This window comes from Halichoerus grypus, chromosome 8 (genome assembly GCF_964656455.1).
Source record: "Halichoerus grypus chromosome 8, mHalGry1.hap1.1, whole genome shotgun sequence".
In the NCBI taxonomy this organism is placed as follows: domain Eukaryota; kingdom Metazoa; phylum Chordata; class Mammalia; order Carnivora; family Phocidae; genus Halichoerus; species Halichoerus grypus.
The window spans coordinates 138,003,187-138,018,037 of NC_135719.1; the positions used below are offsets into that span (position 1 = coordinate 138,003,187).

Genomic DNA, 14,851 nt, shown 5'->3' on the forward strand with positions numbered 1-14,851 from the left:
GTCTATGTCATGACTTATTTTATGAATATCATTCAACTGTTAGCTCTAGTTTTCATTCTACTTTATCACCTTCGGAGCCCAGTGAGCCCATGCTGTGCCTTAGCTTTCCAGGATACCGATGTGCGCCCCCCTCCAGCCGCTAGCGCACGCTCTGGACTTTTCCCTTCTCCTTGTACCTTTCCCCTCCTTCATCGGAGTGTCTGTTTCATGTCCTGTCAGAACACTGTCTATCTATGGAGAGTTTAATGAACTAATTTGGTGACAGTGGAAACAATATTTTAATATTGATAATAATAATGATGGTGATGCCCACTGCAGACATGCATGAGCATTCACTACATGCCAAGCACGTTACAAGAATTATGCCTTTAATCCTTAAAAATCCTCAAACCTAATGAGCTAATGGCTGTTATCTCCATTTTACAGATGAGAAAACTGAGCCCAGAGAGGTTAAGAAAAACTTGATTAAAGTCACACAGCTTGGAAGCATTAGAACCAAGACTTGAGTCCCGGCCTGGGTTCAGAGTCTTATCTACTAACTCCTATGCTACATGGCCTCTTTAAATCCAAAGGAATGATCTGAGAATATTAGGTGGCCTTGCAGCTTGATGGGAGGAAATATTTTAATATGTCAGGATGGGGAAATCTTCCAGCAACAGAAGCATGAATATTTTACTGAGATCAGGAGAGCTAAACATAAGACATTAAGCACTAAACAAGAACATTCCACATTTTGTGGTAACACCGTCATTTCTGTAGTAACAAGATAAGCATTTTGGTTTATTTCATTGCATAAGAAATGAAACTGGAAAACATGAATATTTAAAGAAGGATAAAGGTATATAGGTAAATGAGCAAAAGTAGAGGAATCTGGAAAATGGAGAAAGGTTAGTTTATTCGTATGATAAAATATTTCATTAAGGAGTCCATATTATGATAAGCCTCTAAAAGATTAAAATGGTGTAGATAAAACAGTAAATCGAGTTTAATGCAGGATTAGATAAGAGGCTGGTAGTCGGTAATAACGATGAGATGTGCAAAGCATAAGGTCACTGATTATTTGGAAAAGAGGAAAAGGTGAACGTGCAGAATGGATCTGGTGTTTGATAAATACAGGTACCCCCGCTTTTCAAAAGTTCGCATCACGCCACTTCACTTTTGCAAAAGATCTACATTAGTACCTGTTTTTGTTAACTGAAAGAAATCAGAAGATGATTTCCACTTTTACCAAAGGGAACAAAAAAAAGTGAAAATACCTTTCAATGTTTTGCTGCAAACTGTTATATGGGCAGCGGACACCCCCAGCGGTGAGAGGGGCCCCACCAAGCTCTTTCCCTGGAAATCACATTCAGCAGCCCAGCATTGAGCCCTCATAGTTTTGACCTGGGTCTGAGCATTTGTGCTTTGCTCCATTTATTTTATGCATCCGTTAGGGAGATGTGTCCTAAGGCATCAGAAAAGCCTACGAGAGGTTATTTTTTGGGTCTGGGAACACTCAAAAATTTCTCCATATAAATTAGCGGTAATTGCTTCTTTGCTTTATGCCATTTCGGCTTACAAAAGATTTCATACAAACACCCTACTTCGGGGGAAACCTGTATTCGGTTCCTGAGGAAACAATAACCATAAAAGAGAAGAGAGAAACCTCGTGGAACAACTGGAATGGTTGTATGGAGATCATTTCCACATTAGCAAATAATAGGAAAAATTTAGTGAGGTTCTTAACATTCCAATGTTATTAACAGAGTAGGGTACGCAATAAATCCTATGGGTTCCTCTGCTGTCTATTTAACCCTCCAAAGTGGTTAATGAAGTCTAAAGAGTGAAGGTTTGGCTAACTCGTGTGTAACTAAACGTTTATCTACAGAGAACAACCAACCAGTTAAATAGCTTATCTGGTCAGTTCTATTTGCCACACCAGGCATATGTGGACCCTTATCAGTATCTTGTAATCAAGTTGGTTTGGGCTCATACAGATGAATAAGCTCTGTGTAAAAAAGTTTCAGATAATGAATGAATAATCAGATGCTATGAAAACTACCAAGTTTTGGAAATGCTCCTATTTCCTTACAAAATTCATTGTTATTGTTTCTGCTGTTGTAACATTGAAACTACCAAATCTGAAGCAGATAATCTTAGTGATTTGCCTGATGCACAAAAAAGTCATTTGGTACACATAGCTTTATAGGTTCTTTCTTTTCCCCCAAGAGTGCTAAGCATGAAACTATTATTTTCAGATCCCTCATTTAGCTTTCAGAATTTATCCTCTACTCTCCAACACGCAAATTAAAGGTTCTGTTTTGATACTGGGAAAAAACGATCCAGAGTAAGAGAATAGAAAGAGAGATATAAATTATATGAGCACTTGTCCCACCACAATCATATTTTCAAACTAAAAAGTATGTGAAAGTGATTTTCTAAGAGATTTAATACTCTGACAAAGAAGAAGTTCCAAGTGAGTGATCCTTTGGAGTGGAAAAAGGTTAGCTGTGAAAATGCTTGTGAAATATACTGTGGAGGATTCTCATTCTAAGATTATGGTCGTTCTTGCCTCCAGGTTCCAGGGTTGCTCAATCAGCAAGGTGCTCAATTCATAGTGATTGCTGCACATTTCCTTGTTGATCAAGAAAATGCATAATCTCAACCTAGACACATTTACCATAGAAATGAATGTAAGAAATAGGATTTTGATTTAAATTTTCCAGTTGCAGCAGATCGAGAAAAATATATGCAAGTGAAGATTCCATTTGAAAAGCTCTGATTCAAGTAAGTCCAAAGAGAATGCATCTCCATGTTCCTAATGCTGTCTTACTATTAGATAGCAAGCGTTTCTTGCTCAGAGCCCTTGTCAATTTGATTAAACTCACAGACACGTGACTGACTCCGCCTCTGTTAAAAATACTCTCAAGCCAGAGAATGACTGAGAACCGTGTGGCTTTGTCTTTGTGGGTCCTTCAGCTGAGCAATCATACTACTAGCTAGAGGGGTATATATGTTTAAATTTAATACCCCACAACTGAATTGTCCAAACGCAGCTCATTGCAGAGAGGGATTTAGAAGAATGCAAATTCAAGTCCAGAAGCCAGAATACCCTTCCAGGCATGGACGTTTAGAGTTTAAAATGGCCCTCGAGAAATAGGATACTTATTTCCAGTGCTGTTTTCACAGGCTGATTTTGGAGGCTGCTCCTTTTTGTGCATATTGTTTCCAAGATTAAAGATCCTTCAGGTGAGACACTGGAGGGAAAAGGTTGGGACTTTAGGCTGTGTGTATTTATTTGTGTGTGTGTGTGTGTACCTCTCTTGCGTAGGGGAGAAAAAAGGTACGAGATTCCAAACCCAAAACAATTCACTCAGCCTTGACCGGACCGGGGTGACCAACTCCGTCCCCACGAGACAAGCTGGAAAGTCTCCGGGCTGCCGAATGGCCCAGACGGCCGGGATGCGAGACAGAGCCAACCGACCTTGCGGCCCGGCCACACTCGGAAGCAGCTGGGGGCCCCCGCGGCTTCCGGCGAGCCCGCGACTCGCGCTCGGAGGGAACGCAGGCGAGGCGAGGACGCCTCCCGGCCGCCCACGCGGGCCCCGGAGCTCGCGCTTCCCGCAGGGGCCGCCGGCGTCGGGCGCGGCGGCCGCGCTGCCATGGCAACGGCGGCCTGTCTCCGCTTCCGGGCGCCGGCGCGCCACGCCAGGCGGGATGGGGCGGGGCGGGAGTTGCTAGGAAACGGGCGGTGGGAGTCCGCCTCCGCGTCGCGCTCGCCCGGCTTCCGCCCTCCACGGACTCCGGCGCCGCCGAGGGGGAGGAGGGGGCGGGCGCCACGTGCTGGCCGAGGGCCTCAGGGCCTCTCTCCTGCGGTGCAGGTCCTTCCGGCCGAGATGACGTCCCCTTTCCATTGGCTTACAAGCATTGTGTCCTGTGCCCTGGGAGGAAGAATGTGCGAAAACACTTGGGCATGGCCGCTCCCCGCACCGGCTCTACGAGGACAGTAACGTCCCCAGGCTGCACTGAGGGCTCTTGACCCGCTCTTCTCCCCCACTCCGAGAGGAACCTTTTCTGGAGCTTTACCATGTCGAGGAGCATTGCCGAACACTTTGCCTACATTGACTCATTTTCAATCCTGTGAAGTAGGGACTAGTAACTTTATTTCAACGAAATGAAGAAAATGTGGCCAAGGTCATACAGCTGATTGGGGGCGCAGCCAGGATCTGAAGTCCAGTCTTGCTCAACTTCAAGGTCTCTGCTTTGTTATAATGCTCCAGTGTCCTCCCTCAGCTGCTTCTCAGCTAGCACATCATCCCCTTGGCTATCCACACATACACACCACACCAACTGGGCAGCGTCTGGAAATGGCCTGACAAGAGGATTGAAAAAATCAAGATTGGCCCCCAAATCTGGGACATACAGTATGCCCTCATATATCACTGATAATTTACAAATGTCCCGGTCTGTAACTTACTACCACGATCCCCACTTAAGAGTTCAGATTCTTCTCAAGGAAGAAAATCTAAGATGGAGATTTGCCAAAACGGGTACTGACTCCCAGCAGGTATCCCATGCTGGCCTAGGTATGTGGGAGATTAAAAGATTTTTTTCCTTAGACAGTGTTTGTCCACAAAGAGTTTATATTCTGTTCAGGAACTGTCTTGGGTTGCCAAGGATTGTGTGCAAACAATGTATTAGGGAAGTGTTTCCGGGAGAAACTAGTAAGGGAGAAAGGGAAGCAGAATAGGGCAGGAGAAGAAGGCAAGCAAGGGAGCAATTTCAAGTCAAGATCCAGCCTCAGCTTGATCAAGCTCCCCAGGAAGGGAACTGGGTTTTTTAAACCCACATACCACACATCTGTCACTGGCTACAGGCCTTCCAGGAGGGGATGGAGGACATGATACCCAGCACTTCCTGTTCTGAATGACTGTGCGTGAAGTGGCTCCTGTAAATTAAGGGAAGGTAGTTCTCTGAAGGAGGTTGGAGGTGTGAGCCATCAGGAGAGAAGTACCCAAAGGCTCGAGGATCGGTCCAGTGACCCAGTAAAGGGGATCTGTACCAAAAGCATTCACTGGAGTCCACCCTTTGCCCCACTCAGATTCATGTGCTTCTCACATTAAGTCTAGTCCATTTTGTCCCAGCTTATTCAAGATTCTAATTGATCATGGATCTAATAGGACAAATCACAGCCCCTGCCACTGTAGCTGGTGCCAAGATTATAATGAATATCCATCATCCCTTTTCTCTATTGTCCATTCTAGATTCCCCTCATCCTCAACTAGCTCTCTGCCAGACTCAGTGGCTTGCCTGGTAGGGTGACCCACATCTTCATCCTTCAGGGGTCTGAACTCCTTACTACTGTGTCTTTATCAGGTAGTAGCTGTTGCAATTGCCTGCTTTCAGTTAACACTAGGCGCGGGGAGCAGCCAGACTCCAGGGGATCAGCTGAGGTATTTTCCTCCAGGAACTAGAACCTCTAGACTCAATGTCCTAGAGTTAGGAGGATGGGAAGGGTGTATTGCCCAAAAAGTTCACTGGGAGTGATAGTGAACCAGACTACTCCTCTTTCCACCCCTTGGTTTCCAGACCCACGTATTCAGCTCACTGGAGACGCAAAGCAAATAATGACTATCGGTTTAAGGCACATATTGCATTCTGAAGGATGGGGCCCAATTTCACGGAGCATCATTTCTAAGTTAGTGCCTACCTATGCCTTCAGAATGTGGTTACGATATATCATGCTAGAAGCTTCTGAATGGTATATGGTGGGATCAGATTTCACAGTCATGTGCCCATTATCATACCTCCTTTGTCAAAAAATGGGCAGAAAATATTTTATGGGATCCTGTATCAGTATATCAGACATTCTGAATCTTCAAACAGTGGATCTTGCCAAGGCACCACAGGCAGGAAAGGTGAATTCATACACTAATTTGTATCAACCCCAGTCCGAACAAAATGCTGTCACTTCCAGGGTGAGAGGACTTCACATCATTAACTTGCCACCAAGTCTCTGATTGCTGTCCTGAAGGAGGGGCACCCTACTGGGGACACAAAGTCGGTCTCTGTAGCTCACAGGTCAAACATGCGCAGTGGCAGCACTCAGTCAGCTTTGGTGAGAAGGAGCCTGTGCTTTCTGACTCATGCATAGCCTCCGTCTCTGCCACGAAGCTAGTACATTCATGGGCCTGTGCCTATCGCACAGGAACTATAGGAGCTACGGACAAAGGCTGGCTGACATTTACCGGACAAGTCATCCTGCCCACCTGGTTGCTTAAAGCTTCTTCTGCAAGAAATGCTCTCTGGTAGGCACTAATGTGCAATACCAAGATCTTCACTCTATCTATCTCCTCACCTGGGGCCACCTCTCCCTTCATACCAATTGGATCACCAGGTGCAATGCCCAAAGCTCTGCCTATTACAGTTTATCCTCATTGGTCTCTTCAGAGCCCCCTCTGGTTGGGGGGAGAGTTCATCAACTGTCCAGTTTCAGTTTGTACCAATGGACTGAGTCAGACTATCTGTGAACCAAACTGGGGATCTTTCTTCTATCAGCTGGCCATGGGGGATACCCATTGTTGTGAGCCAATAGAGATGCATTTGTGGGTAGCTCACGTAGAGGTTTAGGTCTCCATTTCGTGCAGTTTACTCATATGTTGTGGACCTGCCCAAGCCCAGTTCCACCCAATTCCATAGTCCTTATGATTATTTCCTCTGTCTTTCTCAAAAGCTAGAGATACCACGCAAACCATGCGTCCCCTTCCATCTGGATCCCATCACAGTTTACCAAGAGTGAAAGTCTTAGTCACTGCAATGGTACAAAGATACAGGAGGCCACAATTAATAACAGGTATGAAAAAAGTTTTTTTTTTTTTTTTTGCTTTCTTGTTGCTTTATCATATAGTACTAATTAGAGTTTTATTTGTACATATGTCCTTAAATTTCAGTAAAATGAGATATTGTATGCAATTTAATATAAAAATACATTGAATTTCTAATGAATTTTAAAAAGTACAGAATGCCTCCTCCCATGAGGGATGGGATCCCCATTTTCATCTTGCTGGTGAATGAGCTACATCCAGAATCTTATTCTTAAAGTCAGCTTCCTGGGACTACTTGTGGTAATAGTTGTCTCAAGCAGGTCCCCCAGATGCAGACCCCAAGGAGAGAATTTGTGTGCGAGTGATTAAGCAATTTACCCCCAGAGAAATTGTAAGGGAGTAGGAAAAACAGAATAGGGGAAAAAATTAGCCAGGCAAGGTTGTGATTTCAAGTAAAGTTCCAGATTCAGTCTGAACCCTTGAGAATAAATTCCCCAGTGGAGTTTATCCTACCTAAAAGTAGGGGATCCAGGTTGTTGTACTTCTGTACCAGTCAGTCAGGCCACCATAGGTATTTGTAACTTCCCAGGCTCTTTTGGTTCTAGAGGCATCTGAGTGAAGTGGTTCCAGGGGACCACAGATTAGCTTCCCGAAGAAAGTTACAGATAGGAACTTCTGGAGCAAAGCTTGTAGAAACTGGGGGATGGCTACACTGAACCAACAGGGAGGATTTGAGAGGATCTAGACAAGAGTCCCACAACTGCTAAAGAAACAAAAATTAATATATGAACAACTGACTTAAAGCTTCTGGTTGCTGACAAGATGAGAAACTGAACCAAGCTTCTTTCTGCCTCCTCCCAGACTCGAACTCTGAAGAAACCACTGGAGAGATGTAGAGAGGCTGGGTTTCCATTAGCGTGTTGTTGGAGGGCATAGTGCATGACTCAGAGCATCAGAGAGAAGGGTGCTATGGAGAGTTTTGCTTCCCTCGCTGCCCTGAGCAGATCATTACCTTCTGTGATTAGGTTATATAAGATTGTGCCTTCCATCTTGCTAGCAGACTCTCTCTCTATCATGTCTTTGGATCGCATGCTTTCATGGCAAAGAACTGAGGGAGTCTCCTGCCAACAGCCAGAAAGGAACTGAGGCCCTTAGTCAAATAACCCTCAAGGAACTGAATTTTGCCAACATGCATTTGGAAGAGGATCGTTTCCCCCTTGAGCCTTCACGTGAGAACCCAGCCCTGGCCAATACCTTGAGTGCAGCCTGTGTGAGAGCCTGAAGAGAGGACCCAGCTAATCACATATAGATCCCTGACCCATGAGAACTGTGTGAAAACAAGTATATGTTGGTTTAAGCCACTAAGTTTGTGGCAATTTGTTATACAGCAATAGGTAACCGATGCTAGCACTCTGCAGCTGGTCTGTAGGCTTGAGCACATCTGCGCTGAGGATGGGTATCTGTGCAACAGGTTTTATCTATCGGCTGGAATGCGAGGCCCGCTGTTGGGGCCCCCTCCAGCAGTGAGGCTTTGCCCTGCACATAGTAGGCTCATAGTCAATGATTCCCAGGCAGGGGCTCCAGGCATTTATAATAACAAAAACTGACTGGGTTCTCACTGTGTGCCAGGCCTCGTTTGAGGCACTTTACAAATCTCAATTTATTTAATCCTCACAACAATCATTATCAGTTAGGCTCTAGTAGGATTTCCATTGCAGATGAGAAAAATGAGTCTTGGAGAGGACACATAATTTGCCAAGGCAGTAACACCTGTGAGTGGCAAAGTTGGGATTTATGCCCTGGATGGTCTGGCTCCAGAGCCCACACTGCCTCTTAGAACCGAGAGGGGTTGGAGCTCGGTGCCACGCAAACAGCGTCCTTTTCTGAAGTGCCATAAAGCATTCGAACTCCTCAGCCACTTGTCAGCTGTTGGAGGGCAGGCATGTATCTTCTCTGACATGAAATCCCACCTTGCATATTTAAAACATAGCTACAATAGGACCCTTAAAAAGTTGGTTGAATGAGTAAGTGAATGAATGAATGGATGAGGTGTCTTTGAATAGCATATGGAGACCAAAAAAAAAAAAAAAAGGAAATATACAGAATGCTCTATTTCTAGATATTACATACCAGCAGACTCACGTGTCTCCCACAACACATTTCTGTGCAGTTCTGTCAATCTTAGCTCTTCCGGTGCTTATTTGATAGCACGAGTTAGGAAATATGTGTTTTTCTTGCCTTGGAATTGAGAGAAGAAATAATTCACAAGAGGTAAGTGAAGTGGAAGACAGCTATTGTCCCTAATAAGTGCGTCTGTTTCTTATTGGTCTGACTACACAGGCATGCACAGAGAACCCTGGATTATATCTCATTCCGCACTTATGGCAGTTTGTTACCTGCAGGGATAAGTGAGGTTATAGAATGGGTTGGTTCAAGGAATGTGCTTGCTTGCTTGTATATGCAAATATGGCTAAATTTCTTAAAATAACAAGTTGCTTAACACCCTCAACTGAGGGAATTTGAAATGTTCAGACATCACCTGTCCTTAGGCTGCCTACAAGCATGGGGAATGAAAGATGGTTTCTTTCAATGCCAAGTTCCTTAGCCACACAATGATTTCAGAGTAGGGAAAGCGGCTGAAGTCTTGTCTCATTTTTCATTGTTTTCGGGTACGAGAGTCAGAGTCATAGTTTATTAACAATGTCTATGATTAAGTTGCTTTGGTTTCTAATACCACAGACAAAATGTGAGTGGGGGAGTTCCATTAACTACAAGACCATCCTTTACTCCGTAAAAGTGGACACCGCCATTTTAGGTGGTGTGTTTCATTTCCTGAGAAGACTGGTAGGACTGAGCTTTATTTCCGTAGCCTTTCCCCTCTGTTTTGCTGTCATCCTGGCTGTGCCACGCAAATCTGGTGGCCTTGCACCTGCTTACAACTTTTCACTGCCTCTTTCAGGCCCCTCAAGAAAAAGGACTTCTTGGCCTGATAGCCAGGATGGCTTCTTTCATCCAGTTCCTACTCCTCTGACTGACTTCAACTCAATGGTTTTCCCTAACCCCCACCCCCAGCCTCCATATTCCTACTCTTCTGCCCTTTTCTGTTTCTCAAATTTTCTACGATCCCCAAAGCCATTGGTCTTTGCACGTGTGGTTCCCATTGTATTGGGAACCATTGCCTTCCTTTCCCGCCTCCCAGCACTGATCCAACTCTTCAGGCCTGACCCACTAAGAAGTCGTTGGCTGTGTCTCAAGCATTCTTTCAGCTAAGGTTGGTGCCCTCCTCGGGGCTGCTATGTTCCCCGTGCACACCTTACGGTGGTCCACTTGAGGAGCTGGACGGCCAGCTCTGAGAGGGCGGGGACTCTCCAGGTCCTCTCTGGCGTCTCAGCACCCAGCACAGGGGCCTGGTTCATGGAAGAAATGAGAAACACATAAAATAAAATAAAAAATCCGTTGAGTGAATGTTCTCATTAATCTCCTATTAACCTTCGTTTCTCCACTTTGGGTGGATCTAAATTGCAATTAGTACAGTTTGTAAATTTTATTCAAGATGAATGACAGTTTAAGTAAAATAAAAGCTGTTAGCACAATAGAAAATTTCCTCAAAATAAATTAAATTAACTCTTGAAATGGATACCACATGAACTTCATGATGATAATTTAAAGCAAAAATTTGAAAACCAGTTTCTCAGATTTTAGACCTTTAGTACTCATTCCAAGTCAATTGATTTTCAATTCTTACAGACCCTTGTCATTATATGGGAACGACCTACACAGTGATGCTGCCTCTCACCCTCTCTCTCAACTTTGCTTAGAAAGTGTGATGTGCATTTTTTTTTTCTGCTGGCGTAATAGGGTAAATACATTGAGATTTGCTTCTGGTCATGCTAATACAGGACAGAAAAATAGCTAAGAAGATCTAAAGAACTCTTCTAATGCACAATATTTATGAGCCAAAATGATTTTTTTTAGAACAAAATTTTCTCTGTGCAGGGTGCACTACGCAGTGTCCCTCCTCAGCTGTTATCAGCAGTAATAACAGTCTGACCGAAGAGAAGAGATGAGATTTAATTATTTGGGTGTGTTCCTAATCAGACCCCAATGCTCTCCTGGATGGAGGTGAATTTGAAACTGGCACTGGGAGTTGATGAAGTTGTGGCTTTATTTTTGAAGATTTTGATGGGCTTTGATCTACTTTGTAAACTATAAATCACTGTTGGAGTTTTGCTTACCGTCTTACAATGTCTTCTATCAGTGTGAATGTTTAGAGCCAGGGTCCTATTTGTAGATCATGTAGTTCTTATTCTGGGGCAAACTCCAATGATATTCTTGTTCAGGAAATTGAAGTCGGCCTGACCCCACTTACCAGGACTGACTTCGTGGGTCTGCTGGAAAGGCATTCAGTGGTTTACCCGGCAAGTCAGGAAACAAGAACAAAACGCAAGAAAAGGGCCTGAGATATGGAGAGTATATTGGCTTCCAAGGGCTGTCATCGACATTGTTGATGGCCTTGGTGGCTTCCAACAATAGAAACCTATGCTCTCACCATTCTGGAGGCCCGAAGTTCCACATCAAGGTGTCGGCAGGATTGGTTCCTTCCCGAGTTTCTGAGGGAGAATCGTCCCATACCTTTCTCCTCGTTTCTGCTGGTGGTCAGCAATCTTTGGTGCTTTCTGGCTTGTAGACCCATCACTGCAATCTCTGCTCTATCTGAAGACGTGGTCTTTCCCTGTGTGTGCTCCTGTGTCTGGGTCTCAGATTCCCTCTCCTTTCTCTTAGAAGGATACCAGTCATTGGATTTAGGATGCACTCTTCTGCCAGTATGCAAATGTCTTATCCAGGTGACCTTAAGACCCTTAACACAGTTCCATCTGCAAGGGCCCTACTTCCAGATAAGGTCATATTCCATGGACCAGGGGCTCGGACTTGAACATATTTTCAGGGGGGACATGATTCAACCCACAACTGAGGGAGAGTTCACCTGCGATAACTCCTTCCTGCTTTGACCCTCCCAAGAGCTCTCCATATTTTGACCTCTGGACTTTCTCCTTCAGCTACGGAAGCAAACCCCTGCTTCTTATTTGTAGTATTTACAATAAAACCAGAATCTGAGAGACCATGGTGAGGAAATTTTAGACCCCGAAAAAGAGAAAAATCACCAAGAAACAAACCAGGAAGGAAGACTGGTCCTAAAAACCCTAAAAGATCAAAATAGAGAACAACTGATAAATAACATGGTCCCATTTTTTCTTGTTTTGGCAAAGCAAAATTACATATATGTTCATAGAAAACTTCTGGAAGGATATATATCAAAAAGGTAGCAGAGGAGGTATGTGAGGGTTCGGGGATTATGGGATCTTAAATTTCTTCTTTATGTGTATTTATATTTTATAATCTTAGGTAATTTAAAAAATACCTTTTTAAACATTAGAACTAATAGTTTATTAAAATATAATGAGATCTCAAGATGGCAAAGGATCATCTACCTGCTCTGGTCTTTCTAAGACACAATTGTTCTAAACTCGAGTAGAGATGGTGGAACAGGAGTCCGTTAGTGTCTTTCCCTGAATCTCTTTATCACTACGAATTCCATGCACAATATCCTGGTGTTTGGTCACCATGTGGATGATCTTACTGAACTGTAGATGTGAGAGCTGGAAAAAACCTCACACACCATCTGGTCTAACATCCTAATTTTACAAATGATGAAAAAGAGCCCAGAGAGGGTGGCAGGCTCTCCCAAGGTCCCACAGACAGAGGTGGAGCTGAGACCCCACGTGGGGCTCCTTCTATTACCGAGGGCCCCTGCTGTCAAGGTCTTGTGCACAGACCACTGGACTAACATGAGTCATAGTGTCTATTTCCAGTTCAACTTCTAATGAATAAGCCACTTATCTATGCCACTACTAGATAGGCATTTGTGAAGACTTACTCATTGAACAATTATTGAATACTGGCACCCTGTCCCAGCATATGCTGGCCCCTGGGTATAGAGATGGATGGACAAGTCTTCAGGATCTACCCAGTTAAGAAGAAACTGTAATCTAAATGTCCCCGGGTCTACCCAGGCCTGCAGATGGGGTCATTTTACCATAAAGGCCCAACTCTCCATAATGGAAGTTCCCAGCTGCTATCCTGGGAATTCCACGCCTTCACACTGGTTATTTTAGGAAGTCTCAATGCACCGGGACCTGAGGGTTTGGGTTTTGCTGGTCATGTCCATAGTCACTCAACAGCAGCTCTGCTCATGTTCCCCCTAGGGCCCACTTGGGAAGTCTGATGGTCTAAAAACCATTTGAGGAAGTGTGATAGTCAATTTCATGTGTCAATTTGCCTAGGTCATGGTACCCAGATATTCTGTCAAACATTATTCTAGATGTTTCTTTGAAGACATTTTAAAGATAAGATTAACATTTACATCAGCAGATTTTGAATAAAGTAAATTACCCTCAATATTGTGAGTGGGTCTCATGCGTTCAGTTGAAGGCCTTAATAGAAAAAAAAAAAAAGACTGACCTCTCCAGAGGAGGAGGGAATTCCGTCAGCAGACTTGGCCTTTGGACTTGAACTGCAACTCTTCTCTGGGTCTCCAGCCTGTTGTCCTACTCTGCAGATTTTGGACTCACCAGGCTTTGTATTCGTGTGAGCCAATCCCTTAAAAATCAATCTTTCTCTCTCTCTCCTTCTTTCCCTCTCTCTCCTTCCCTGGTCATAAATGTCCCAGCCACCCAGGGGCTTGTCAGAAGTCTCTGTGGAGAGAAGGGTGGAGAGAGCCCAGTCCCCTTTTCCCCCTCCTTAACCCCCAGAGCAACTTTGGGGATTCTTTTCAATAAGCATATTCCCAACGTACTATTTTCCCCTCCCAGATATAAATGATGATGGTGATGATGATGCCGTGATCATCATATCTTAATAATACAAAAGTAAAATTTATTGAGCACTAAGTATTAGTCAAGATGTTTTAGATACATGAATTCATCCAAACTTCTGAAGAGTAGGGGCGCCTGGGTGGCTCAGTCGTTAAGCGTCTGCCTTCGGCTCAGGTCATGATCCCAGAATCCTGGGATCAAGCCCCGCATCGGGCTCCCTGCTCTGCGGGAAGCCTGCTTCTCCCTCTCCCACTCCCCCTGCTTGTGTTCCCTCTCTTGCTGTGTCTCTCTCTGTCAAATAAATAAATAAAATCTTTAAAACAAAACAAACAAAAAAACAAACTTCCGAGGATTAGAACTGAGGCACAGAGGGGCGTCCACATGGCTCGGTCGGTTGAGTGTCTAACTCTTGATTTCAGCTGGGGTCATGATCTCAGGGTCCTGAGAATGGGCCTGCCTCAGGCCCAGGGCTCAGCCCGGAGTCTGCTTGTCCCTCTCCCTCTGCTCCTCCCCACTGCTCACGGTGTTCTTTCTCTCTCTCTCTTTCTCTCTCTCTCTTAAATAAATAAAATCTTAAAAAAAAAAAATGAATGGAGGCATAGAGAAATTAAGAAATTGGCCCAAGATCATCTGTCTAGGGAGTGGAGAGCTGGGCTGTGCTCTCAGGCAATCCCTTGACCGACAATGAAAATTAATGTTAGGGGGCGGAGCAAGATGGCGGAGGAGTAGGAGACCTGGATTTCGTCTCCTCTCAGGAATTCAGCTGGATAGGGATCAAACCATTCTCAACACCTACAAACTCAACAGGAGATCAAAGAAAAGAAGAGCAACAACTCTGAACAGAAAAGCGACCACTTTCTGGAAGGTAGGACGTGCGGAGAAGTGAATCCGAGGCGATATTCGGGAGGATAGACGGCGGGGGAGGGGCCTCCATCGGCGGCTTCTGGCAAGTGATAGAGCCACGGAGCACAAAGTCGGAACTTTTAGAAGTCTGCTCCGCTGAGGGACGTCACTCTGGTGGCGAAGTGGGGGGTGGAACCCTCGCGGGACAGTGTGGTCTCAGGACCCTCGGGGTCACAGAAAGACCGGGGGTGCCTGAGTGCGGCAGAGCTCACAGGTATCGGAGCAGGGAAGCCGGCTGCAGAGACGGAGCCCAGGCGCGGGCTCTCAGCTCGG

The 14,851-nt window shown here is 44.8% G+C and overlaps 1 long non-coding RNA gene across 1 annotated transcript in view; it reads left to right on the plus strand.

Annotated features, from left to right (window-relative positions):
• The first annotated feature begins 3,739 nt into the window (after positions 1-3,739).
• LOC118531471 (uncharacterized) overlaps positions 3,740-14,851 on the plus strand; it is a 99,313-nt gene continuing 88,201 nt past the window's right edge. The window contains exons 1-2 of the long non-coding RNA XR_004915217.2: positions 3,740-4,565; positions 6,713-6,832. This is a non-coding gene — a long non-coding RNA (uncharacterized LOC118531471). The remainder of the gene's footprint in view (positions 4,566-6,712; positions 6,833-14,851) is intronic.